This window comes from Petaurus breviceps, unplaced genomic scaffold (genome assembly GCF_028583685.1).
Source record: "Petaurus breviceps papuanus isolate PSGF00001 unplaced genomic scaffold, PetGlider_PUasm1.0 80, whole genome shotgun sequence".
NCBI lineage: Eukaryota > Metazoa > Chordata > Mammalia > Diprotodontia > Petauridae > Petaurus > Petaurus breviceps.
Genome location: NW_027186540.1, coordinates 13407675 through 13433177, shown reverse-complemented (window position 1 = coordinate 13433177; position 25503 = coordinate 13407675). Strand labels below are relative to the sequence as shown.

The window sequence follows — 25503 nt, the reverse complement described above, 5'->3', positions numbered from 1 at the left end:
CAAAACTCTCAAAGAATGATAGAAATCGTGTACTTCAGTCTTAATTTATAGAGGAGAAAAAATGAAGCCCAAAGTTACATAGATAGGCACAAAATTCAGGCTTTTCAGGTGAATTCAACTTTTTTAAATATGTTACATGTGCTAGTCATGCAAATTCAAAAAATGGAAATAGAACCTGCCTTCAATGAGCTTAGTGGGTCAAGGTCTCCTAATTCCCAGACAAGTGTGTGCTTGCAAATATTTAATAAATGCCTCTCTGAAAAAAAAATGCAATACACTTTTATTAATGAATTTTAAACATTTTTCCATAACTTTAATTAAGTCAAGGACAAAGATGTCAAACCTAGAACTAGAAGGCTGAACATTCCAAAGTATAATATGAGAAATATTAAAATATATTTGAAGACTCTGTGCATGGCCACCACCGGGGCCTTTAGTGGGGACGCGATGGTAGGTCCAGCATAGATCCCCAAGGTATCTTGGCTGCTGGGGGCCTTCAGCAACCCAAAACGGGTGACCCAAGGTTTTGCTGGTGGTGTACAGACAGTGACCTTAATCCCAGGAGATGGTATTGGACCAGAAATCTCAGCTTCTGTTATGAAGATTTTTGATGCTGTCAAAGCACCCCATTCAGTGGGAAGAGAGGAATGTCTCTGCCATTAAAAGACCTGGAGGAAAGTGGATGATTCTTCCTGAAACCAAAGAATCCATGGACAAAAACAAGATGGGCCTGAAAGGCCCCTTAAAGACACCAATAGCGGCTGGACATCCTTCTAACGATTGACTGCTTTGTAAAACTTTTGACCTTTATGCAAACATGTGGCCATGTGTGTCTATTGAAGGCTACCAAACCCCTTACACAGAAGTAAATATTGTCACAATTAGGGAGAACACCAAAGGTGAATACAGCAGCATTGAGCATGTGATTGTTGACGGTGTCATGCAGAGCATCAAACTCATCACGGAAGAAGCAAGCAAGCACATTGCCGAATTTGCCTTTGAGTATGCCAGGAACAATCACCGCAACAACGTGACTACTCTGCACAAAGCAAACATCATGCGAATGTCAGATGGGCTTTTTCTTCAGAAGTTGCAGAAAACTGTAAAGATATTAAATTTAATGAGATGTACCTTGTAACAGTATGTTTGAATATGGTACAAGATCCATCCCAGTTTGATGTTTTTGTGATGCCCAACTTTTATGGGGGCATCCTTAGTGATTTATGTGCTGGCCTGATAGGGGGTCTTAGTGTCACACTAAGTGGAAACACTGGCGCTAATGGAATCACAATCTTTGAATCGGTTCACGGAACATTGCTGGGAAGGACATGGCCAATCCCACTGTTCTGCTTCTGAGTGCTGTGATGATGCTTCGACACATGATGATGCATGACTATGCAGCAAAGATTGAGACCGCCTGCTTTTCAACAATTAAAGACGGAAAGAGCTTAACAAAAGACTTGGGAGGAAATGCCAAGTGCTCAGACTTCACGAATGAGATCTGCCGCCAGGTAAAAGACCTAGATTAAAGAAGGCTTCTCCTGTTAGGCACATTGCAGCAGTCACTCCTAATGGACACAATAGAGAAAAACCTATTGTAGACTATCTACCATCCATATACTATACGTTGGACTTGCATATTTCTTGACAGAGCAAATATACTAAATCAGGCCTTTTCTTAATACATTCTGTGCCCAAGGATGCAAGTGACCCTCTGGTGCCTGCTTCCAGTGAACTTTTTCGATGCATTGTTTTATTTATTAAATGTCTCTCTCTGGTGAAAACGTTTTATATATTGTAAGGATGGATTCCTGTCCTGTTGTTTTCCATTGTTAACCATTTTACACTTCAGTTAGAAGAGCTTTTTTCCTCAACTTGCTGTAAATATTCAAGATACTGAACTAACAGGAGAAACAGCTAACTCTTTAAAAAAAACCCTATTTTCTTTGGAGCATGTAAAGTATAATGGGAAAAAAAAACATGATACTAACAGCACAAGATGACATTCTTATAAAAATAAATGGGTATAAGGAATTTCCTGGGAGAGTCACATCAAAGAGGTACAAATGATACATTTTAAATTTGTGTAGTAAGCTAAGAAATAAAGAGATTTGCTCTTCAAATGATTTATTGTATGCATGAATAAAGATTGCAACCCCCCCCCAAATATAATTAAAAATATTAGAATAAAATGCAATGGAGTTTTTTTAAGTCAATATGGAACCACCAGGGATCCTTATAGGTTTAGTGTTTTGTTTTTTAAGTAAATATACAGCCATATGTGTTTGTGGCCTCTGTTGTTATTTGAATTTGACACCAGTGGTCCAAACAATCAACAAAATAATAAATTAAACCCTGAGAAGTTGTGTTTGTTAATTTCTAACTTGTAAATATTCAAACTGAAAATTTAGCAACCACAAGTTAGTAAGAGCTTGCTGCAAAATACCTTTGTTCCCAGGCCAATGTTTTATCCACTACTGAATAATGGTTTGATTTCCAGAGAAGTTAAATTTGGAGTAACAGGAGAATAAGGAAGCAATGATGGGTATCCAGCAGCTGAAAAGTACTGTGGAGAAAACCTTGGGGAAGGTCTATATTTAAGACTGTGGCAAAAGAAAAAGGAAATAGAAGGGGAAAAAAGATGAAAGGATCTTACAAAGCAGTAAGAGAATCATGATGGCATAATGTCATAAAAATAAAGGAGGAACATTTTAATGAGAGGATGGTCAAAAGTCCCTAAGAAGTTGATGAAGATAAGGACTTATAAAAACATGACAGCATGGTGTACTTAAAGTAGAGCTGGATTTGAACTAAAAGAATCTATCTCAGAATACTGCTTCTGCCAATTATTCCTTACAGACCATAGGCAAGTCACTTTACCTATGCAGGTCTCAGTTTTCTCATCAGTTTTTTTTTTCTTTTTGGAGGGCAATTGGGGTTAAATGACTTGCCCAAAGTCACATGGCTAGTGTGTCAAGTGTCTGAGGCTGGATTTGAACTCAGGTCCTCCTGACTCTAGGGCTGGTTCTCTATTCACTGTGCCACCTAGCACAGTTTTCTCTTCTTTAAAGCTAAGTAACTGGCCTAGAAGGATCCAAGGTTCCTTCCAACTCAAAATCTATAATCCTATTAAAATTTGTTGGAAAATCAGAATAAGGGCATGTATTAACTTATAAGAATTACAGACTATTTCTTCTATTGCATAAACAATTTAAGGATCATGCATTTATTACACACACATAAATGTGTATATGATGTCTGAATCCTACTAGGACCTATAGGAAATATATATACAGATATATTTATATGCATTATGATGTTTCCTTTTGTGTATGTACTCTTCTTGGTTCTTTGAAAGACTCAAAATGAGTGAAGACTTAACTAGAGGTAAAGGGACTATATGACATATAATGCTCCATGGATGAAAAGAATATTTTTATTCATTTAATTATCCTAGAGTAAGCTGCTCACTATCTCACTTTTATACTTCTAAATACAACTATCACTGTCATTTAAAAAAATACATTTTTCTTTTCAGCACTGAGTTCTGCCCATTCAGAAACCCCTAGATGTGCAATTAAATGTTGTTGCAAGTGGATAATTAGCATGGCATGAATTCATTTATAGTTTAGCAGCTATTTAATTAGAAAGCACATTTTTAAAGCAACCACTTAGAGAAACAGTTCAGATTACATTCAGGAAAGGATGGACTGTTGTGACTATTTGACAAGGCAGATCTCCGTATACACTGCAGTGCAATATTGTTCCTTTGTGTTATATTCAAGAAATTTGTATACATTTACTCTTGTGAAAAGGAAACTATTATGTAGTCATTTTGAAATAATATCTCTAACTCTGTCTGCAATTAGTTTTAATTAGTAACTTGTACGGTGATTTTAGCAGGAGGTTCAGAGAAGCAATGAAATTAGCCTTTGCTTGGGGATGAATCCCTGAGATTTAAGTTGAGACAATTCACAAAGTAGGATAATTAAATGGTTTGCCCCATTTAGGTTTTATATAATCAATGTATGTTTGAAAGAGAAAGGATAGACAAGAGTCATATTCTACCATTCTGATTTGTTTATAGATTCAAATTTGTAAAGTGGGACTCTTGAAAAGGAGTTTTTATAGTCCCAAAATGCATGATTTACCTGGATTTGACTTAAAACATAGTTTTACTTATCTTTAAGTATTTGCTTTTTTAAAACTTATTTTTATTTCTCTCAACATAGAAATCACAAAATTTCCCAGAATGGGGTATTTTATCCAGTTTTTAACATAAATATATGTTGCATTTAATTTGATATTAAGCGTGGGTAGTTCTCTCATGAGGTTGTTTTTTTTTAATTCACATAAAGATCTTCTGTAACAGTGACTCAACCTTTTCTTTTTCCTTTTGGTACCACAGAACCCTATGGCATTCTGGTAAAGAAAGCCTAAAGGCCCTCATCACTACTGAAGGAATACTAATTTTTCAGTTAGAGGTTGGTGAAAATGAAGATGTAATTTCCACCTTCCACCCCATCCTAGTTCACAGATCCCCCAAAATCTATCCACCTGGCTTCCAGGTTAAGAAACCCTGTACTCAAATAACACTTGTTAAGTACTCAGGAGAGTGCCATCATATCTGACACATAGAAGAAAAGTTAATAGTTACTTGTATCCACCCACACACACATATTACATACCATTCTATAGCCTCCATTGCCTAAGTTTTTGTACAAAACAATAACAGAATAATTCTCTGAAATATTTAATGTAAATCTAGCCCTCAGTGGAAAAGAAGAGCAGCTGCAAATCCCTTTCTCTCGAATATCACTCCATATAACAAAATTTTATCATTTAGAATTCTCTTCTCCAGATTAGATAATCTCAAATCATTTAGCTGGTCCACTTAGAACTCACTTTATAACTCCAATACCATTTCTGTTGTTTTTCACTGTTATTTCCAAGGTCAGGCACTGTATCCTAACTAAATGTTGCTGATCTAGTAGAATGATGCACCTGATAAATGTCTGTAGCATTTAATTGAATTCTCCACATTATTCTAGGTGCAGAGTATACAAATACAATCTGCTAAATTATGGGACCAGATTAACAGTAACAGAAGCACAGGAAAATATGGAAGGAACAGCTGAGTTCTTGGTTAGGGAGTACAGTCTTAACCAGTCATCAATCTCTTTATTTCTTAGCTTCTTCAACAACAAAATAGGAGAAAGGGCCTTCCCATCTCACAAACACATTAAGTAAATAAAAAATTTGTAATGCTACAGAGGACCATGACAATTCAGACTCTAGACTTGGTGAGTGATATTTTAGGCTACATTGCACATAAGTGAATTAAAATGTCTTTGAGGGTAGAGAGTCACACTGAGAGCTTCAAGAAAATAAGAATTCATGTAGGCATTTAATAAAAGTTTTTGATACTGATGAAAATTAAGTGGAAATCTCTTTAAGTGTATTCAAAAATGATAATATCTCACATTCACATTTTACAAAGCACTTTGCCTACATTACCTTACTACTTATAAACACTCTGTGAGAATGGGATTACAGAGATTATTCCCATTTTATGAAAAGTATCAAATAAAAAGTGATAACATGAGAAATTATTCAAATATATTTATGTGTATGTATATCCTTGGTTATTTCCATTTACTTATAATACTAAATTTATACTAAAGTGACATAAATTGCTTAATTTCTAAATTTATGTCATCTTTGTTATAACCACTAAAACTGTGAGAAAAAAACAATCAGTGAAACTTAGATCTATGCTCTTCATTCACTTTAAATTGTGTATTCTCTTTGTGAACCCATTGGGGGTTTTCTTGGTAGAGATATTGGAATGGTCTGCTACTTCCTTCTCTAGCTCATTTTACAGATGAAGAAACTAAAGCAAGGAGAGTTAAGTGACTTGCCCAGTGTCTCCCAGCTAGTATTTCAGGCTACCTGACTTCAGGTCCAGCTCTCTATTCATTGTGTCTCTTGGCTGCCCACTATATAACAACTCAGCTTTACTCTCATATAAGTTCAATTTTAAACACCACAAGATCATCAGTCCCTCCATCCTTCCTGAGAGCAGTGCCCTAGTGTCCAGTGCTACTCTTGCTGATGTAACAGTGACCCAGTTGAATTTGAACAATGGTTCTAGAGACAATGCAAATGGGGAAGCAAATAATTTCGTACAGAAATGGTCACACTCAGAGCTGAAGATGAATTCCAAGTCATCATTTTATTCTTTCTTTTTAAGCTTTTACCTTGCATCAGTAATAATCAATGTCTTGCTAGATCATTGCTCCTCTTAATAAAACTGCTATTACTCATTATTCAGAGTTACATTTCAGTTATGTCTCACTGAATTTTAGGAGCATAAATCAGTTTCTTCTACTCAGTCAATGTTAATTTTTACAATATCCCCCCCCCATATATGACTAGAAAGGATAACACACACTGTCTGATTGCTGTTTCAGGCAGCACATATAGTTTCTTTTGAAATTAAGTCTTGAAATATTGATCATAAAGCTATATGAGAATTAAGTACTAAAAATAAAATTGAGATCAATTCATAAGACTGTGCTTATTAGTCACTTGTAATGTCTGCAATTGCTATTCTGCTAGTACATCCTTTTAAGAGATAATATGTACAGATTGACAGAATCATTCCATTAATTTCTGCAAAAATTTTTAAATCAGGTAATTAAGTACCTAGATCAATTCTTATCAACACCACTGATGGAATGTAAGAGAGAATTGTATCTTTTTATTTTCCTGCATAAAGTAAAGCTAATTATAATTCGCCACTCTCTGACTCACATGTTAAAATCTATAGCTGACTGGGAGGTATATGATCATTCTCATTACTAACAGCTTTAATGCAAGTATATCATGAGCTATACATAAATTAAAACTTCTCATTTTCATTTAAGGTTGTATGATTTAGTTTTTGGAAGCAAATGTTAATCATTAGTTATGAATTATAAAAGAAGTAAATAGCTACTGAGACAGAAGTTAGGAAATAGCATTAAGAAATACATTAAACTATTTTTGTTAAAGATAGTTATTTAAGGTTGTTTACATTGAAGAGAAAATAAATAACATAACAATTTCCTTAAATCCACCAAATTTTAAGTTTTGCTAATGAATATTTTCTATCAAAGTCACTTTTTACACCATACAATTATATTTTGAACCTTTTAAAAAAATCCTGTAATAAGTGACAAATGAATAAAGTGTCAATTTAGGACAAAGAAATTATCAGAAATAAACAATGAAGAGTTCCAAAAATCTTAACACTAGTCACCAAAACATTAATCAGTGAAGCAAAAAATATATTTCTAATAATAGCTCACGAATAGCAGCAGCTGGTTTGCAATGGAGGCCTGGCAGGCATTAAATCCAGCATAAATGTATTTTGATGATGAGTTTTACTCAAAAAGAAATGCAAAAAATTCAGCTATCAAAGAAGAGGCAGGATCTCTTTATTATGTAATGGCCAATTCACTGATAAAAGGGGCAAACTGATGTTAATAATGATTTGAATAAAGTACATTTTAATGCAAAAACAATAATTGTAAAGTCATTTGTATAAAAGGAGAAAGTATAATTAATATGGCCAAATCCAAGATATTTAGACAGTTCTGATACAAAAATATTTTATGCTAAAAAGTAATTCAGAAATTAAGATATGCTTTTTGAAAAAAGGATAAAGACAATTTTAAAGGAATATGTTGCTTTTATCTTTGGTCTCTATCCTAAAGGGCATATGCTTTGTTTGTCTTCTTGCCTGTTTTTTTGCCTCATAATTGCATTTTGGTCTTCTGGATAGAGAAAAAGATAATGAGGTCTGAGATATGCCCCCTCTGCTCAACATACATTAGAGAGACAGGATGAAAGATACAATTAAAGAAGGCAAGAAGAATATTTTGAAGAACTAGAATAAATTTAAATTAGTGACAAGGGACAGGGTGAAGGGAGGAAGAAGAGAGGAGAGAGAAAACTCTAACTTTTTCTGGCAGAATAGAGACTACAGCACAAAGGCAAAATGAATGACTCATAGGTTCTTCCAGATTTGGGGAATCCTCTTAGTAGAATGAGACAGAAGAAAGATATAGTGATCAAGGGCTATTTTACCAGGTGATCATGATGTTATCTTGACCACCCAAAGTGGACCTGGGTATTGTTCAAACCAAATCACTGGCTAGATGCAATGCCAAGTTGCCCGTATTTGATTCTGAAAGTAAAAAGACTATAAAGGAATATAAAATAAATCAGGTTACTCAATATTGCTTGATGAAAAGCACTTAATTTCCCATCAGGAAATGAAGGATTGATTGTTATCATAGCTGTGTACATGTTAGCAGACCCTGGAGTGAACAGCATGACTAGTCTTCTCCTAAAGGTAATGCTCAGGACAAGTCATGATCCTGGCACACTCAGGCACCCCTGGTCCATGATCTAGGTAGATCTATTCCTAAGATTCATATTAATTTTTCAGGAATTATAAGGCAAGATCTTACATGTTCTTTCTAAAAAGTATACAAAATGCTCCTAATAGTTGATACCTTGCTTATGCTACAGAGGTCACAGCTCTGCATCAGGCATTTGCTTCATTCAATTTATTATAGGTGTCCTAAAACACATTGTTAGAGTGAATTAGAAAAAAAATTAATTGGCAGGCTTTTAATTATTCAATATCTAGTATTGGAGACATGTCAATTCCATGTTCAGCAATAAGAGAAGTCTTTCTCAAGTGCTAATGTAATACCCACTCCTGCCCAGCTGAGGTGGGAAGTGTCCTGAAGGACAGTGATGTGATCTGAGATTCATATAAGGAAACACGACTCCTGGTTGGCTAAGAGAACATTGAGCCACAGCATTGCATGAGATTTAGGATAATTTGTTAGACTTCAAGAAAGAACTATAAGACAGTCAACAGGGAACTTTTAATGCCTGACAAGAACCCTGGGAGCTGTAAACATATGGGGAAACTGGCCTTAATGATGTCCCTTGACTTCTAGCATTGAAGTCCCAGAGAGAAAACTTCCCTTGATGAGATTGCTACCTGTGTTCTGGTTTGAACTAAGATCTGATCTTTCTTCCAGCCAAAAAGCTCATTTATTCATCTATTCTTTGGGTGTAGTCTAATAGTATAACTTCTCTGATTTCTGTTGGTTGCTTTCTTTAACAAAGAGCTACTTGTCATTGTATTTTATTTAATTGTTTTTTGGTGGGAAGAAGATATAAGGGCTATTCTCCCACCTTGAAACAATCAGGGGAATGGCTTTCATTTTTTCATTCACCCCTAGAATTGTATCTCCAGGATACAGATAGTTGAAGGGGGAAAGACAGAAATAATTCTAGTCTGGTACCTATCTAGGAGACCTGGAGACTCCTCAGAGGCACACCTTCAGCCCCTTTCCCCACCCTCTCACCCTACTACTAGACTGCTGAGGAAAGGAGAATGGGATGCTTGCATGATCCTACACTCTGCAAAAGTGGGCTTGGTCTCAGATCATATCTAGTCATCCTAATCTATTAATTGTAACTATATATTTCTATAGATTCATTCATTTACCTTACACTCATGAAAATATTTATTTCAAGTGTAGGGCCTAATTTACCGTGTTTCCCCAATAATAAGACCTATCCCAAAAATAAGCCCTCCCTTACTGTGTAAGATTCCTCTAAAATAAGCCCTCCCCCGAAAATAAGCCCTATTGAGATTGCTACTGTAGTGAAGGTGATCTCCTGCACTACACGCTACATTACGGTACCCTGTGTATGCACCGTCCCCCCCCCCTTAACGCATGCTGCACCCCGAGCTGCATCCAATCAGAGCTGCAGCAGTGAGCGCATCATCCTGTCCTTCCCCAGTGATTTTCTTGCTGGTACATTTTTTTGTTCATATTTACCTGTTTATTAAAATTGCTGTCAATGTTCATTAAAATAAGCCCTCCCCTGAAAATAAGCCCTCTGGTGTTTTTCTGTCCAAAAAAAAAAAATAAGACAGTGTCTTATTATCGGGGAAACACGGTAGATTCCACAGTTCATCAGAGTGTTATTTTCCTAATTTTAGATAAGGATAAAAATACTCAAATATGCTTCCTGAAAAGGTTGTATATCTATTCTATATTATCCATAAGCATGTGGGATAATTGGAATTATGGATGGATTATTGAAAGAACAGTTAAGGAAGTTAAATTCTAATAACTCGTATCAGTATTGGAAGGATAATTTGTTCATGGTTTTATGTAATCTGAATAATAGACCATTGAGAGGTAGTACACCTCTAGCTAGAATGATGACCCCCAAATCTGCAAACTAGAAAACAACATACAAGATACCAAATATTGAATATTGGACTGTGAAGCCAGATGTCCCAGCACTGTATCTAGGAACACCTGGTTTGGCAGGATATGATTTGCATTGTTTAGAAGACTTTTGGTTGGATAGAAAAGAAATAAGAAAAATGTCCATTGGAATACATGAGAATCCCTAAAAATCATTTTGGATGGATATTATCAAAATCAGGATTAGCAGCTCAAGGAATACATGCATTGATTGAGTGGAGTAATAGATTCTAAATATAAAGAATAAATTATTGTGACACCCCAAAATTTAGGTGAAAAGCCTATATAGTTGTGTAAAAATGATAAAATAGTTCAAGTGATTATTATTCCTTGTGAAACAATACCACGTGTAAAAACAGACCCTCTTTGAAATGACTATCAGAGTAATGGAAAGCTTTGATTCTACTGATAAAAAATAATTGGGAGCTAAAGTATGGGTTAAATGGAAGCCATGTGATGTTTCAAAGGTTTTGGAGATTATAGAAGACGGAAAGGATAGTACTGTAACTGTTGTTTATTCAGGAGAAGATGATTACCAAATTGTACCCTTAACTCATATATTCTACCGTGAGTGAGGTTACAATAGTGGGTTCATGGACTCCAGAAGCACAGCCGACCCTATATCTACCCTGTTTCTGGTTATTGCATCCTTGTTTCTTCTTGGCTTTTGTGTGTTCACCTTCTAAATAAATTAGATTTGTTTCCTACAGGCTTGGTACCCTCCACCTGGAGATGCCTGATGGCTTAATCCAGAAACCACCCCCTGTCCACAACTGTGATGTGTCACCCCTGGACAAGGAATCGACCACACTCCAGATGCTGGTTAAGGAACTGACCTTTTGGGATAGGGACAACTCTATGCCCAATTTCAATAGGAAGTAGCCATAGAAGAAGAGACCTTTGCTCCTTACTCCAAGATTTTGGGTCCCATTCATCCGAGGGGGAAAAATGGGCTGCTTGTGCTCAAGCCCCACCTTAAGATATTGTTTTCTGTGTTTATTGTGTTATCCCTGTTATATTGCTGTGAAGTTTTATTGACACCAGTTACCCCTAAACTCCAATTGACTGATGTAAGAGATATGAAAGATCTTGGGGCCAAATTTGATGGCAATGGTAAATTGAAGACCTTCCCTGTGTTAATATGCTAAATGTAATCATGGTGGGAGGATCTTGCTGAGAGGGTAAGACAGGAAGGTGGAGGAGGAAGGAGCAGGGGAGATCAGGAGCAGAACTGGGAGAAAGCAGTGTAGAGGCAGAGCAGCTAGTATGAATGAGAGAGGGGAATTTTTGCTTAAGGGACTCTTTTGTTTTAAAGACCCAATGGAAGGAAGGCTTGGGGATGTCAGTACTTGCTGCATTGGTTAAGTATACCAACTTCTTGGTTATTATGATGGATTTGGCTTTCCAGTGTTGGAATTCAGCTTTCTGATGTTTGAATAAAGGTTTTGGTTCTGTCTTCCATGTGGAGAGCCTGTTACATTTTTTTATTCAGGACTACACCAGTATATTCATAGCGGCCATGGGTTCTGTGAATATCAATATTATAGGTTGCTTTGAGGAAAATAGTTTAGGCATCCTTAAGGGTTATTTAAATGAATTTATCATGCTGAAGAAATGGACCAATGAGGTATTCTAATATGAAATATTTTAGTGGAAGGGTAAAATACAAATTTAATGATGGCAGGTGGCATAGGGCACTAGTATATTTCAAGGAGACATTACTGAGATGCACTTCCTTAGATAAGTAAATAAAGCTATTTAAGACCTGTGGTCACATACAGTGAGCTAAAGTAATAAACAGATAAATAATTATCTAAAAACTAGATGTGATACAATTAATAGTAATTTTAAGGATGCAATTTCATGCTCATAAAAAAAATCTTATGAGGCTTTTGTTTAGTACAAATTCTAAAGGCACAGTTGTAGAGGTACAGATGAAACTTCTTCACTTCTATAAAAATAGCAAGATTTTTTTTTCTTTATAGGCAAACCAAGTCCATTCTTCAGATTACATTGTTCTCTACAAATAAAGTATTAGTGTCTCAGTGCCAGGCCCCAAATCACTGGATTAAACATCAGTTGTAGGAAAGTGGTTTATTTTCATTATATCTGTTAGCACTAAGAATTCAATAAATGCTTGAAATTCAAGAAAGCATCTGCATACACACACATCCAATGCCATGAAACACTATTTTTAGTCTAATAGATGATAGAGTGGCACAGAAGAGTCATCTTTTATGGAAGAAAAAAATATAACAGAAATTAAAAAGCCTGTGGAGGCTTGAAGGGCTCTCTTTGCCTTTAGTTCAGGCATATATTTCACAAACCATGTCTTTGGTAAGGAGAATGCCAATTGCACAGATAGGTGAAAAAGTTATCACTAGGGTTTCTAATTTTATTTTTTTATACCACATACTTGAAACATTCCAAAAATACTTTATGAACCTTCCATGAATTCATCAATAATAAGGGCCTCAATGATAAAGGACTTTATTTCAGTATGGTAATGGACAGAGAATACTAGAATTTGGTGTCTCCAGGGGAAAAATTCCAATAGTGAAGATACTTAAATTGGAATGTGAATTTAAGAGTAATTATCATAAGCAAACAGGGAAATTTTGTTGTTGTCATGTTAAATTTAATACACGCTTTATAAGTTACTCAACTACATTTAACATAAGGTAGCATTTTTCATATAGTCCTTTTTTAGGGGGCAAGGTGATCTTTATAATTTGAAATGTTCATAATGGTTATTAAGTTCATAAAAAAATTTTAAAAATCATAAGAAAAAGATTGATGAATGAGTATCATAATAATCAGCAGAAAGAAATAATTTAAGTTCCCCATGCTTGGTGGATGGTTCTTTCCTGTTTGAGAATTTGATAGAGGCAGCTATGTAGCACAATGAATAGAGCACTGGCCGTGGCATCAGAGGGACCTGAGTTCAAATGTGGTGTCAGACACTTGACAATTACTAGCTGTGTGATCTTGGGCAAGTCACTTCCCCCCAATTGCCTTGTTTTCCCCCCTCCAAGAAGAAGAGAATTTAATTGATGGTTGACAAGCTGTAGAAAAATATTGGGAGAGTGGCAAATATCCTTCCCCCAGCTAGAAAGGTAAGGAATTAGGTAACTGTATTCACTAGATTAGAGTACAGCTGAAGTATTTTAATGATATGCACTTGTAAAATTTCATATTGCCATTAGGTTTTCATACCAGGAGCTCATCAGGTAGTACACTGATACTATGTCCCTAAGTCCTGGCATTATCTAATGGAAGATGATGAGTGATACAACAGAAGAGAAATTACATGGAAGGGTGGGTGGATCATAGTCCCATGACATCAGCGATCCATATTAACACAGAGTATAGCAACAGTAAATTAATATGTGTTGTCATACTAAGGAATGTATGGTGGCCTTACTCATATGGGGAAAAAAGTCTCATGAGACAATATTGTGGAAGATAATCTTATCAATTTCAGGTACATCATAATTCTAATATCTCATTCTCATGGAAGTACCTCAAATGTGTGAAAAACAATATTATATTCTGCTCATGTTTTTTCTTTTTTCTAAAGTAAACATAGCTAGTTTTCTCAAGTATTTTTCATATGTAAATTGTTGAATATTACTTCAGAGTTTGAAGTATAACCAATAGATGGAATAACAAGTTAGCTAAGTAGGGCTCAATACATGGATAAAGTTACTAGTGATTAGAATTATCCAAAAAAGGAATGGGTTCACATTTATTCAGTTAATCAAAAGCAAAGTAAGTTACAGTAAATATATTTTTCAAATCTTTACATTGTCCAAGGCATTTTATACAGTACTATGGTGGGTGTACATATGAAAAATATATGGTCCTGCCTTCAAGAAGCTTATACTCCTGTATAATAATTTAAATTATATATTTATATAAATTAACAAATAAATAATAAGAATAATAATGTTAATTCTCAAGAGATATAATACTAAGCAGTTTTCAGGTCTTAGAGGGGTGAAAGATCATAAATGGCTAAGGTATTTAGGGAAGTTAGCATTTTAGTTGAACGTGGAAGAACAGGAAGGGTTTTGACAGGCATAAATGAAGATAAGGGCATTTTACATGATGGAAACATTAAGAATAAAAGCTCAAAGGAGCAAAGGCATTAGGACGAATGATATAATAATGCAAATTAGATATTTTAATCAGAATTCAGTACATATGTTTCAGGAAGTAGTGGGATGTGATGTTGAAAATTAGGTTGAAATCAAAGTATGGAGAATTAGGGAAGTCAGATTAAGCAAGTACTCATGGCCTCCCTACTTCTGTATCATCTTGTATATATTTTCTATGTGATCTATACATACATACATATATACACATATGTACATATAAATATATATGTAAAAATGTAATGATGCCTCTTCCATTCCCCCATTAGCTCCTTTTATGTAAGGCTTCACTTTTATCTCTGTTATCCACATAGCTTAACACAGTGCCTGACAAATAACAGGCACTTAATAAATACTTAATTGATCGAAAGATTTACTAAAACTTAATTTTGTGGGTCATCTAAACTGGATGAATATCAGGACTCTTATAGGGGGGATTGTTGCACTAGATAAGAGGAGGGGCTAAAGAGCTTGGGCAGCAAAATGACTTCCATTTTCACAATTCTCTGAATTGGACTGTTATGTTCTGAAATGTCACAGAGCTACATTCACTGGGGGAAATGCTGGGAGAGGGTATTTTTCCCCATCTGTGATTTATAGGGGTTATAAACTAATCACAAAAGTGTCATTCTTAAATGTACTTGTACAATGAACATATTGCATCATATATTGAGTATTGAAAAAATTTGTCATATGAAAAATGCTCTAAATTATTATTGATTAGAGAAATACAAATTAAAACAACTTGAGATATCATTTTATATCTACCAAGTTGGCTAAAATAATTAAAGGGGAAAGTGACAAATGGAGGAAGTATGGGAAAAAACTGGAACACATTCATTGTTGGTGGAATTGTGAACTGATCTAACCATTCCAGAGAACAATCTGGAATTATGCCCAAAGAGATCTTAAACTGCCCATACCCTTTGAAACAACAATACTACTACTAGTTCTATTTCCAAAGATGATTAGGTAAAAAGAAAAATAATGTATGTTTTAAAATATTTATAGCAGTTCTCTTTGTGGTGGCAAAGAATTGGAAATTGCAAGGATGCCCATCAACTGGTGAAAGACTGAACAAGTTGTGGTAGAGGATTGTGATGGAATACTACTGTGCTGTAAGAAATAATGAGTACAATGATCTTAGAAAACCTGGAAAGACTTGCCCAAAATAATGAAGAACAAAACGAGCAAAACCAAGAGAACATTGCATATAGTAACAGCAATACTGTTTTCAGAATGTTTTCAAGCAAAAAGGTTATTTTGACTATTATAAATACCTGAATTAAGTATAAATGTCAAATGAAGAAAATGCACTATTTGTATCCAGAGAAATAATTGACAAATAGAGGTATGTATAGAATAATTATACATATTCACATATACATGTATCTCTACATATACATGTACACATGTATATACACATACAGGTATGTTTGTGTGCGCATATATGTATGTGTGTATATATACATATACATATATACATATACATATATATATATATATATATGATTGTGTCTAATGATGGCCATCTCTAGGGTGGGAGGAGGGAGGGAAGAAAAAAAAGAAAAAAATAAATTTACATAATTACTGTTGCATATTTAAAAGGAACAGCGAGTTACTTAGAGTAGATTTGCAGTTTCATGTGCAATCTTCTTTTTTATTGTACTATGTTATGGAAATGTTTCTTTTATTCCATAAATTAAAAATAAGATACATTTTAAAATGCACTGAGTATGTCTATGTGGCTCTGTGAGAGACAAAAAACTCAGGGCTATGACTTCTGCTCAATATTTCATTATTTATATGTTAAATGACTAGTAAAAGTTCCTTTTTTCATAGAATCCTAGAATTGGAATAGGCATTAGATTCCTTAAGTTTAGCCTCACACAAAGGTGTGGATTCTTTTCACATCCCTCCAGACAAGTACTCATTTCACCTCTGTCTGAAGAATTCTGATAACTGGGATTTCACTAGCACTCAAAGTAACAATGGTAAGGGAGAACTAATGTTGAGCAAACGTTATTTCCCTTATATCTACCACAATACTCTGCATCTAATAATCACATAGTAAATGTTTGTTGAATAGACTTGAATGGTATAGACATTAACACATTTATTAGAAGAAAAATAAGTTTAGAAAATGGTAGGTTGTAGTCATATGAGAATTTTAATGAAGATGGATCATTGTCCCTAGTTCAACTGAGATAAATGAATGAAAGCTGTTAAGTTTTTCCCCCAAAGAGGACACTGAATACCAAGAAACGACTAATGTCATGAGTCTGCTACATTAAGTGCATTGGAAAAAGAAAGCCAAATGTAGTTGAATTAGTTTATTCCCAATATACTCAGTTGGTGGGAGTTGGAAGAGATATAAGTCTTGTTCTCTTGGATAGAGGGAATATTTCCCATAAGTGATAAGGCAAAACAATTGGTTTCTTCTGGTTATTCTTGGAAGTTGAGCAAAAATGAGTTGGAGAGTAGAACTATTTGGGATTATAGAACCCAGAGGCAAGGGAACAATTCAGAAGCTAGCAGGTCTTTGATACCACCTCATTTCTCAGTTCAGTCATAAATTTCCTGTCTTTCACAGTTTTCTTTCCTCTCATTCCTTTAAGTATAGAGTTTAATAGTTTCCCCTCTCCCAATGGGATCTTAAAATGAGATACTATACAAAAAAAAATGACTTCAAGGCCTAAAATAATAAATGTCTAAAGATGGCAAACGGGTAATGAGAAATATTTAAGACTGCCATACCAGTGTCATTCTTACTGATGATCTGATGGTTTTACTATCCAAAGGGAAGTGTAGGTCATGGCCAAATACTTCACTAAGTCTTCTTTTCTTCTGGTACACAAAAAGTGCTTAATAAATGTTTGTTGGCAGTTGACAGACTGTAGGAATGTTTTGATTTCTTACTCTAGGTGGTCTTGGCCAAAATGAAGTTATTGCACACATTATCTTGGGATGGTAACTTTGGTGTTTTTAAGAAACAGGATTCAGAAGATTGAAGTGCCTTAGAATTCTATATGTTAAGAAAATGGCAGCCTGAACACGTGTTTCATAAAGCAAAAGATTTAGTATTTGAAGTAAATTTAAAATATTATTAATTATAAGTCACTTCTATCTTGGTCTTAATGTCTTTGCTTGTAAATCCAATTTTTTTTTTGGAGGGGGAAGCCAGGGCAATTGGGGTTAAGTGACTTACCCAAGGTCACACAGCTAGCAAGTGTTAAGTGTCTGAACCTGATTTGAAATCAGGTCTTCCTAAATACAGGGCCGGTGCTCTGTTTACTACACTACCTAGCCACCCCCCAGTGATTTCTAAGAATGCTTTTCAGTGCTAAGATTCTTTGAATCCATTGGACCAGGTCTAAGTCTAAACAAACAAAAATAAAATGGGAGAGAAATACTCTTATTAACTCAGTGTTTCTGAAATCCTTAAGGATCTAATATTTATCTATTATATCAATGAATCATCAGTCCAACTGATTATAGAATTCAGCCATTAAGAGGCTATATACATTTACAATTCATCCTACAACTATCAGCTTTGAGGAACTCTTGTAGCTATAACCAGTTCTTTGTAAAAGAGCTAAAATCTTGCAAGTATGTCAGAATCAGCAGCATAATTTCTTGTCAGTGCTACCATATTCTGCACTTTTTCTTTAGCAATATCAAACAGGCATTTTGAAGCAACTGTAATTGTCTTTAAAAATTTTAAATCTATCAGGTACATTTATTTTATCCACAGGGTATAGCAGAAAAGGGATCCATTTTATGAATGTTCCAGAAATGTGTGGTAAATTTCTTTGATGACTTCTTTGAATCTATACTTTCCATCATTTCCTGAAATGATCACTTGTTAGTATTAGGAACATTTACTGCTCTTTCTCTGAATAAAATTTCTACATAATATGTGAGAACAATTTAAACTACATTAGGGTGAATTTAAAGTAATTCTATCAATTGAAAATCCTAAGTGGTCATCAACTCTTCTAAGGTTTCAATTTCTTCACCCTCTTACTTTAGTCATTTGCTCACAAACTACCTTTCTGAAGTGACCAAGAATATAAATGTAATGAAAGGAAAAGTAAAGAATTTGTACTGAGACAGTTATAATGAAAGATATATTATGAATAGATCCCATGATTCTATTTCACTTCCAATTAAAGGCATATTAGCTCCATTAAATAATTAATAAGTAAAAATTTTATTGTCTGATGAGCAGCTATACATATTTTCTGGTTGCATATTTTTAGAATTTCTATTTTATCACTGTAATATCAATATTTTTACCATAATAAAGCTTTAGACTTGTGTTTCTAGAAAGGTGTGCAGTAGAGAACTGTGTAATATGCATGCCTAGATAATACAATTTAAATAATGGGGTCTAGGAAAAGGTTACCACTCTCTTGGATGCTCAAGGCCTGCAGAGATCTTGTCTTTGAAATAAGATTGGTGAGGGGTGGCCAGGTAGCACAGTGAGTAAGAGCACTGGCTCAAGTGTTGAGAAGACCTGGAGATCGAATCCCGGGCTCAGACACTTAGCACCCACCCAGAAACACCTGTCCATGTAGCCTTGAGCAAGTTACTTAACCCCAATTGCTTAAGGGTGGCCAGGTGGCTCAGTGAGTAAGAGCACCGGCTCCAGAGTCGGGATGACCTGGATCAAATCTGGGCTCAGATACTCAGCACCACACCCAGAAATAATAACTGGCTGTGTAACCTTGAGCAAGTTACTTAACCCCGATTGCTTTAAAAAAAAAATAAGATTGGTGAGTTACCATTTTCAGTGCCTGGACAGAGGGAGATATCCACCTAGAAACCTTATCAAAGACTGGGGAAAAACTGATAGAGGCATGATCTTAGGATCAAAAATCAAGAGGAAACTGAAAACCAAGAATTTTCCCACAAGTGAGAGTCTCAATGAACCATTCTTTACCAGGCTTCTCAGTGTCCTTGGAATCACTTTTGTTTTTAAATATTTTTCCCAGCATAACTACTTCTCAATTAATATATGCAATGTCTTGATTCAATTATGTTAAGGAGGTACATTATTTTGTTTAATCTAAGTAAATAAAACAAAAAATATTTTTTTAAAAAATTTAAAAATGTACATGCATAGGTTGCTTATTAAGTTAAAAATAAGTATATATATAAAATATTCATAATACACATATATGTCTCCCTATATATTTTTAAACACTTCCATAGAATATTATAATTATTCACAAACTTTAACACTTGTACAATTTTTACACACAGTTGAAGAACAGCACCTTTGAGACTCTTATCAACTTATCCCCCTTACAAAAACTTTTTTGGTTTAGACAAAAGGGAAAACAAAAATATTCTCTTATATCCTGAAGCTCAATCCACCCAGGTTTTTCTTCAGGTTGAGGGACTCCTTTAAATGTTTTCAAATATTTTACATCTTTCCACTTAAAAAAATATTAAGAACCTGTGAAAGAGCTTTTGGCTGTGATTTCTATAAATATTTACCATGAGAAATTAAAGTGTCTTAGTTTTATCACGAAAATAATTTTGGATTTGTGGACACCCTGAAGTACCTCAGAGACCATCAGCCAATCTAGAGTTATTAGACATATTATATTCACCCTCTTTCCCAAGTACATAAAAATTTTTGTGATAAGATTATGAAAAAGCACCAACAGCATTGGTGGCCTGTTAGGTTACTTTTAATGAGGAAATAAGGTCATGAGATACACAGAGGAATAAATATAAAAAATAAAGGTTTTTTTTTTCTTTTTTATATTTAAGGGGTCAAATCTTTTTAAAGTTTGGCCTTTGTGGAAATATTTTAATGATAATAAAATTTTATCATTTATAATCTATAGACTATTTCAAATAAACATCCCACAATTAACCAACAAGGTAATATATGTTATACAATTGATGTGTTCCTTTAAAAAGGTACACCTAAATTGGATTTTGGCAAATCAATAACATTTTAAACTAATTTAGAAGAAAGAAGGTTATACTAAGGAATGTAATAGTGATTTATAATATAGATATCACCTTATCTGCTTTAATAAGTTAAGATAGTCATATGTTGAATTTTCTTAAGATAGGACACATGAAAGTTCTTCTAAACATTTTTTATGTTGACTTATATATACATCTTTCATGTGTCACTTAGTATTTGAAAAGGGTTATTTTTCATACACTCAACTGGGTATCTTACTGTACAGGAAAAAGAGGGGAGGGGATAAGAGGGGAGATGATAGAAGGCAGGTCAGATGGGGGGGACGGTAGTTGGAAGCAATCATTTTGAAAAGGGAGAGGGTCAAAGCAGAAAATAGAAGAACTGGGGAGTGGGATATGATGGAGGGAAATATAGTCTTTTACAATATAACTACTATGGAAATGTTTTGCATAACTTACACATGTACAACCTATATTGAAATGATTGTCTTCCCGGTGGGGTTGGGTAAGGATAGAAGGGAAAGAATCTGGAAATCAATGTTTTAAAAACAAATGTTTTTAAAAAATAGTTTTTTTACATGCAACTGAGAAATAAGATACAGGCTATAGATAAAGATAAGATAAGGCTATAGATATATAGGGTATAGAACTCCATGTTGACCTACTAGAAAGTTTGGGGAGGGGTTGGGGAGGATATGAGAGAGAGGATTGGGATAAGGGGCAATCAGTAGGCTCACTATCTTGGGGTGAGGGCTAGGGGAAATATGGGGAGAAAATTTGTAACCGAAAATATTGTGGAAAGGAATGTTGAAAATTAAAAATAAATAAAATATTAATTTAAAAATAAACAGAAAGGGTTATTTTCTCATGTAAATCTAACTTGTGTGCTCTAATGTCTTAGGGGGAAAAATAGGGGCATAGTCAAGATGGTGGAGTAGAAACAGGACTTCCACAGGGCTCCAGCTTCCACCTCACCGAATTCATGTGACTCTGAACAAACGTTGGAGCTATAGAACCCACAAAATGACACAGAGAAGCAAACCTCCCACCAAGGGTAGCCCAGTAGGCCAGCAGCAAGCTGCCAGTGCAGAAATCTGGGAGCTGACCCCAGCCCCACGTGAGCCCAAGGTTTTAGTCCCAGGGCAGCCTGACCAACCACTGGCTAGAGGGACGTCAGATCACCAGCAGGTGTGGCAGTTTCCAGAATTATCAACCCATAGATGCTAAGGACACAGTGAGAGCTCAGTGCAGTGTGGACTTTGGGATATAGTAGTTTGGAAGTGAGTTGGCTTTTGCCCCTGGGGCGAGAAGCCGCTGAGGCCCCGAGGCCCCTGTAGCCACCATCATGTGGAAGTTTCACCTCCTGCTCTACAGAGTGTAGGGGGACCAAGCAACCAGTCTAAGGGGTAATTGCTCTTGCTTTAACCTGCTTGGATCTGGATTGTGGTCTAGGGTAGAGGTCCTGGGATGTGTGACCAGCTTGCCAGAGTGCAGGGAGGCTTCAGAGAGTATACCCAACTACTACCATAGGCAGCTGAAAAAACCCCAGGGATTTGGGACAAAGCTACCCTGTCTGGTAGCAGAGTCTGTGGCAAAAAGCCCAAAAGTCAAGTAATTGAGTGGCAACATGAGCAAATGAGGGAAGTAAAGTAAACAGAGCAACCCAACTTTGCACTCTTATTTTGGGAACAAAAATTATCAAAGCATGGAAGAGAAGAAAGACAGTGAAGTCAGAACTCCTGCACCAAAAGCTTCCAAGAAAAATACAAGCTGGTTATAGGCCATAGAGGACCTTAAGAAGGATTTTGAAAACCAAATAAGAGAAGGGGAGGAAAAATTGGGAAGAGAAATGAGAATGATGCAAGAAAATTATGAAATGAGAGTCAACAACCTGACTAAAGAAAATAACACCTTAAAAATAGACTAACCCAAAGGGCCAAAGAGGCTAAAAAAAGTCAATGAGAAGAAGAATGCCTTAAAAAGCCTAATTTGTCAGATGGAAAAAGAATCTCAAAAGCTCACTGAAGAGAATCATTGCTTCAGAATTAGATTGGAGCAGATGGAAGCTAGTGACTTTATGAGAAATCAAGATACTACCAAACAGATCCAAACAAATGAAAAAAATAGAAGGCAATGTGAAATATCTCACTGGGAAAACCAATGAACTGGAAAATAGATCCAGGAGAGATAATTTAAAAATTATTGGACTTCCTGAAAGCCATGGTCAAAAAAAGAACCTAGAAATGATCCTTAAAGAAATTCTCAAGGAAAATTGCCCTGATGTTTTAGAACCAGAGAGCAAAATAGAGGTTGAAAAAATGCACTGATCACCTCCTGAAAAAGATCCCAAAAAGAAAACTCCTAGGAATATTATAGGTTCCAGAATTCCCAGTTCAAGGAGAAAATATTACAAGCAGCCAGGAAGAAACAATTTGAATATTGTGGAAACACAATCAGGATAACACAGGATCTGGCAGCTTCTACACTGAAGGATTGAAGGGCTTGGAATATGATATTCTGGAAGGGCAAAGGAGCTGGGATTAAAACCAAGAATCACCTACTCAGCAAAACTGAGTATAATATTTCAGGAGAAAATATGGTCATTTAGTGGAATATAGGACTTTCAAGTATTCTTGATGAAAAAAACAGAGTTGAATAGAAAATTTGACATTCAGATACAAGAAGCAAGAGAAGTATGAGAAGGTAAACAGGGAAAAGAAATCATAAGAAACTTTTCAAAGTTGAACTATTTACATTCTTACATGGAAAAACAATAATTGTAACTTATGAAACTTTTCTCAGTATGAGAATAATTGAAGGGAATAGAAATGTATATATATATGTGTGTGTGTGTGTGTATATATATGTATATACACACACACATACATATATAAGTCTATATAGGAGGGTATATGGGCCTATAAATATATATGTGAATGTGTGTATAGATAGATAGAGGGCACAGGACCAATTTAATAGGAAGGGATGATACTTAAAAGGTGAAATTAAGAGGTGAGAAAGGAATATAATGAGAGGAGATAGGGAGAAACAGAATGGGGTAATCTATCTCATAGAGAAGAGTTAAGGGAAAATGGTTATAATGGGGGAGAAGAACAGGAAGCAAAAGGGAATGGGTCAACCTTATTCTCATTAAATTTGGCTTAAGGAGGAAATGACATACACACTAGATAGGGTTTCTCACCCTACAGGAGAGTAGGGGGGAAGTGAATGAGAGGGGGGATGATGGAAGGGAGGGCAGGTTGGGGTAGGGAAGTTGGAAGCACCCACTTTTGAAAAGGGACAGGATCAAAATAGAGAATAGAACAAGTGGGAGGTGGGATAGGAGGGAAGGAAATATAGTCAGTCTTCCATAATATATCTACTATGGAAATGTTTTGCATAGCTACACATGTACAACCTATATTGAATTGCTTGTCTTCCCAGTAAAGGTGAGTGACAGGGTTGGAAGGGAATGAATCTGGAAGTTTTAAAATCAAATTATATATATATATACTATTATCATTATTATTTTACATGTAACTAGGAAATAAAATATACAGGCACTGGAGCATAGAGATCTACCATGCCCTACTGGAAAGTTGGAGGGGGTATGGGAAAGAGCAGATTGGAGGAGGGGATATCCAGTGAGGTCACTATTTTAGGGTGGTGGGTAACGTTAAAACGGGGAGAAAATTTGTAACTCAAAATCTTGTGGAAATGGATGGTGTAAACTAGAAGTTAATAAAGCATTTGATTTAAAAAAAAAAGAAAAATAATGTCATAATTTAGGTGAGCAATTCATAGATCCTAAGTTTCAGGCAAAGTTTAGCCTTCAAAAATCACCTGCCATTTTGTGGCTTATGTTTCAAAATCAAAAGTAATTCTTAGCACAAGTTACTCCATCATTGAGGTATCTAAATTCTTTTCACACCATTTCCCCTAAGCGTAACATTTAATTTTCATCATTCAAAACAATAACCAGAAAATTGAATAAATGAAAAACAAGGCAGTTTAAGGATCTGGGACTAATGTTGATACACTTGCCACCTCTTCCCTTTTCTAGGGTTGGTCACAGGATGTAAGACCTAAAGTAACTAATGAAAAAAGGACTGGATAATTTGTTTAGATGTCTGATTTCTTTTTAAAAGCCTTTTTCCTCCTGAAGGTAGCTTGATATTGCAATGTACAATAGGTGCTAGTTGCCTTAGAAAGTCTACCTATCTAGGTGTTATTCTCAACTCCTCACTATCTTTCACTCTCCATTTATAAACTTGCTTTTGATTTTGCTATTGATTTCACCTTTGCAATGTATCTCAAATCTCTCTTCTGATACTGGTATGGTATCACCTTAGGGTGCAGGAGCACGCTGGCTGATCTGCTTGTCACAAGTCTCTCTCCCCATTCTAAACCATCCTCCACTCAGCTATCAAAATGAATTTCCTAAGGCAAAGGTCTGACCATGTTACACCATACCACTCAATAAACTCCAGTGGCTTCCTATCACCTCCAGGTTCAAATACAATATCCTTTGTTTGGAATTCAAAGACCTTTATAACCTAGGCCCCCTTCTACACCTCCATTATCTCATACCTTACCCATGCCATATAGTCCTTGATCTAGTGACAAGAGCCTCCTTGCTGTTCCACAAACAAGAGATTCCATGTCTTGACGCACAGCATCTTCACTGGCTGTTTCTCATGCCTAAAGTTTTTCTCCCTTTATATCTCTTCCTCCTTGGAATGCCTAGATTTCTTCAAGTCCCAACTTCAAGTCCCATCACCATCTATAGGTGTATATATATATATATACACCTATATATGTATATATATACACACACACATACATACATACATATATATAATTTATTCTGTATGTGGCATTTTTATTATTGTCTCCCTCATTAGACTGAGAGCTCCTTATGGGGAGGGACCGTCTTTTGTTTTTCTTTGCATTCTTAGTGTTTAGCCCAAAGCCTGATATACAAAAGGTCCTTAATAAATGGTGACAGACTGTCTAGTGATTAGCGTCATGGAAATTTGTTGAAT

General features: G+C 35.4%; 1 protein-coding gene and 1 pseudogene across 1 annotated transcript in view; one reads left to right on the top strand and one right to left on the bottom strand.

Moving 5' to 3' along the window:
• The window catches only part of LOC138176022 (protein piccolo-like), a 591004-nt gene that overhangs the window by 281893 nt on the left and 283608 nt on the right, over positions 1-25503 (bottom strand). The window lies entirely within an intron of this gene.
• LOC138176021 (isocitrate dehydrogenase [NAD] subunit alpha, mitochondrial pseudogene) lies at positions 448-2191 on the top strand (annotated as a pseudogene).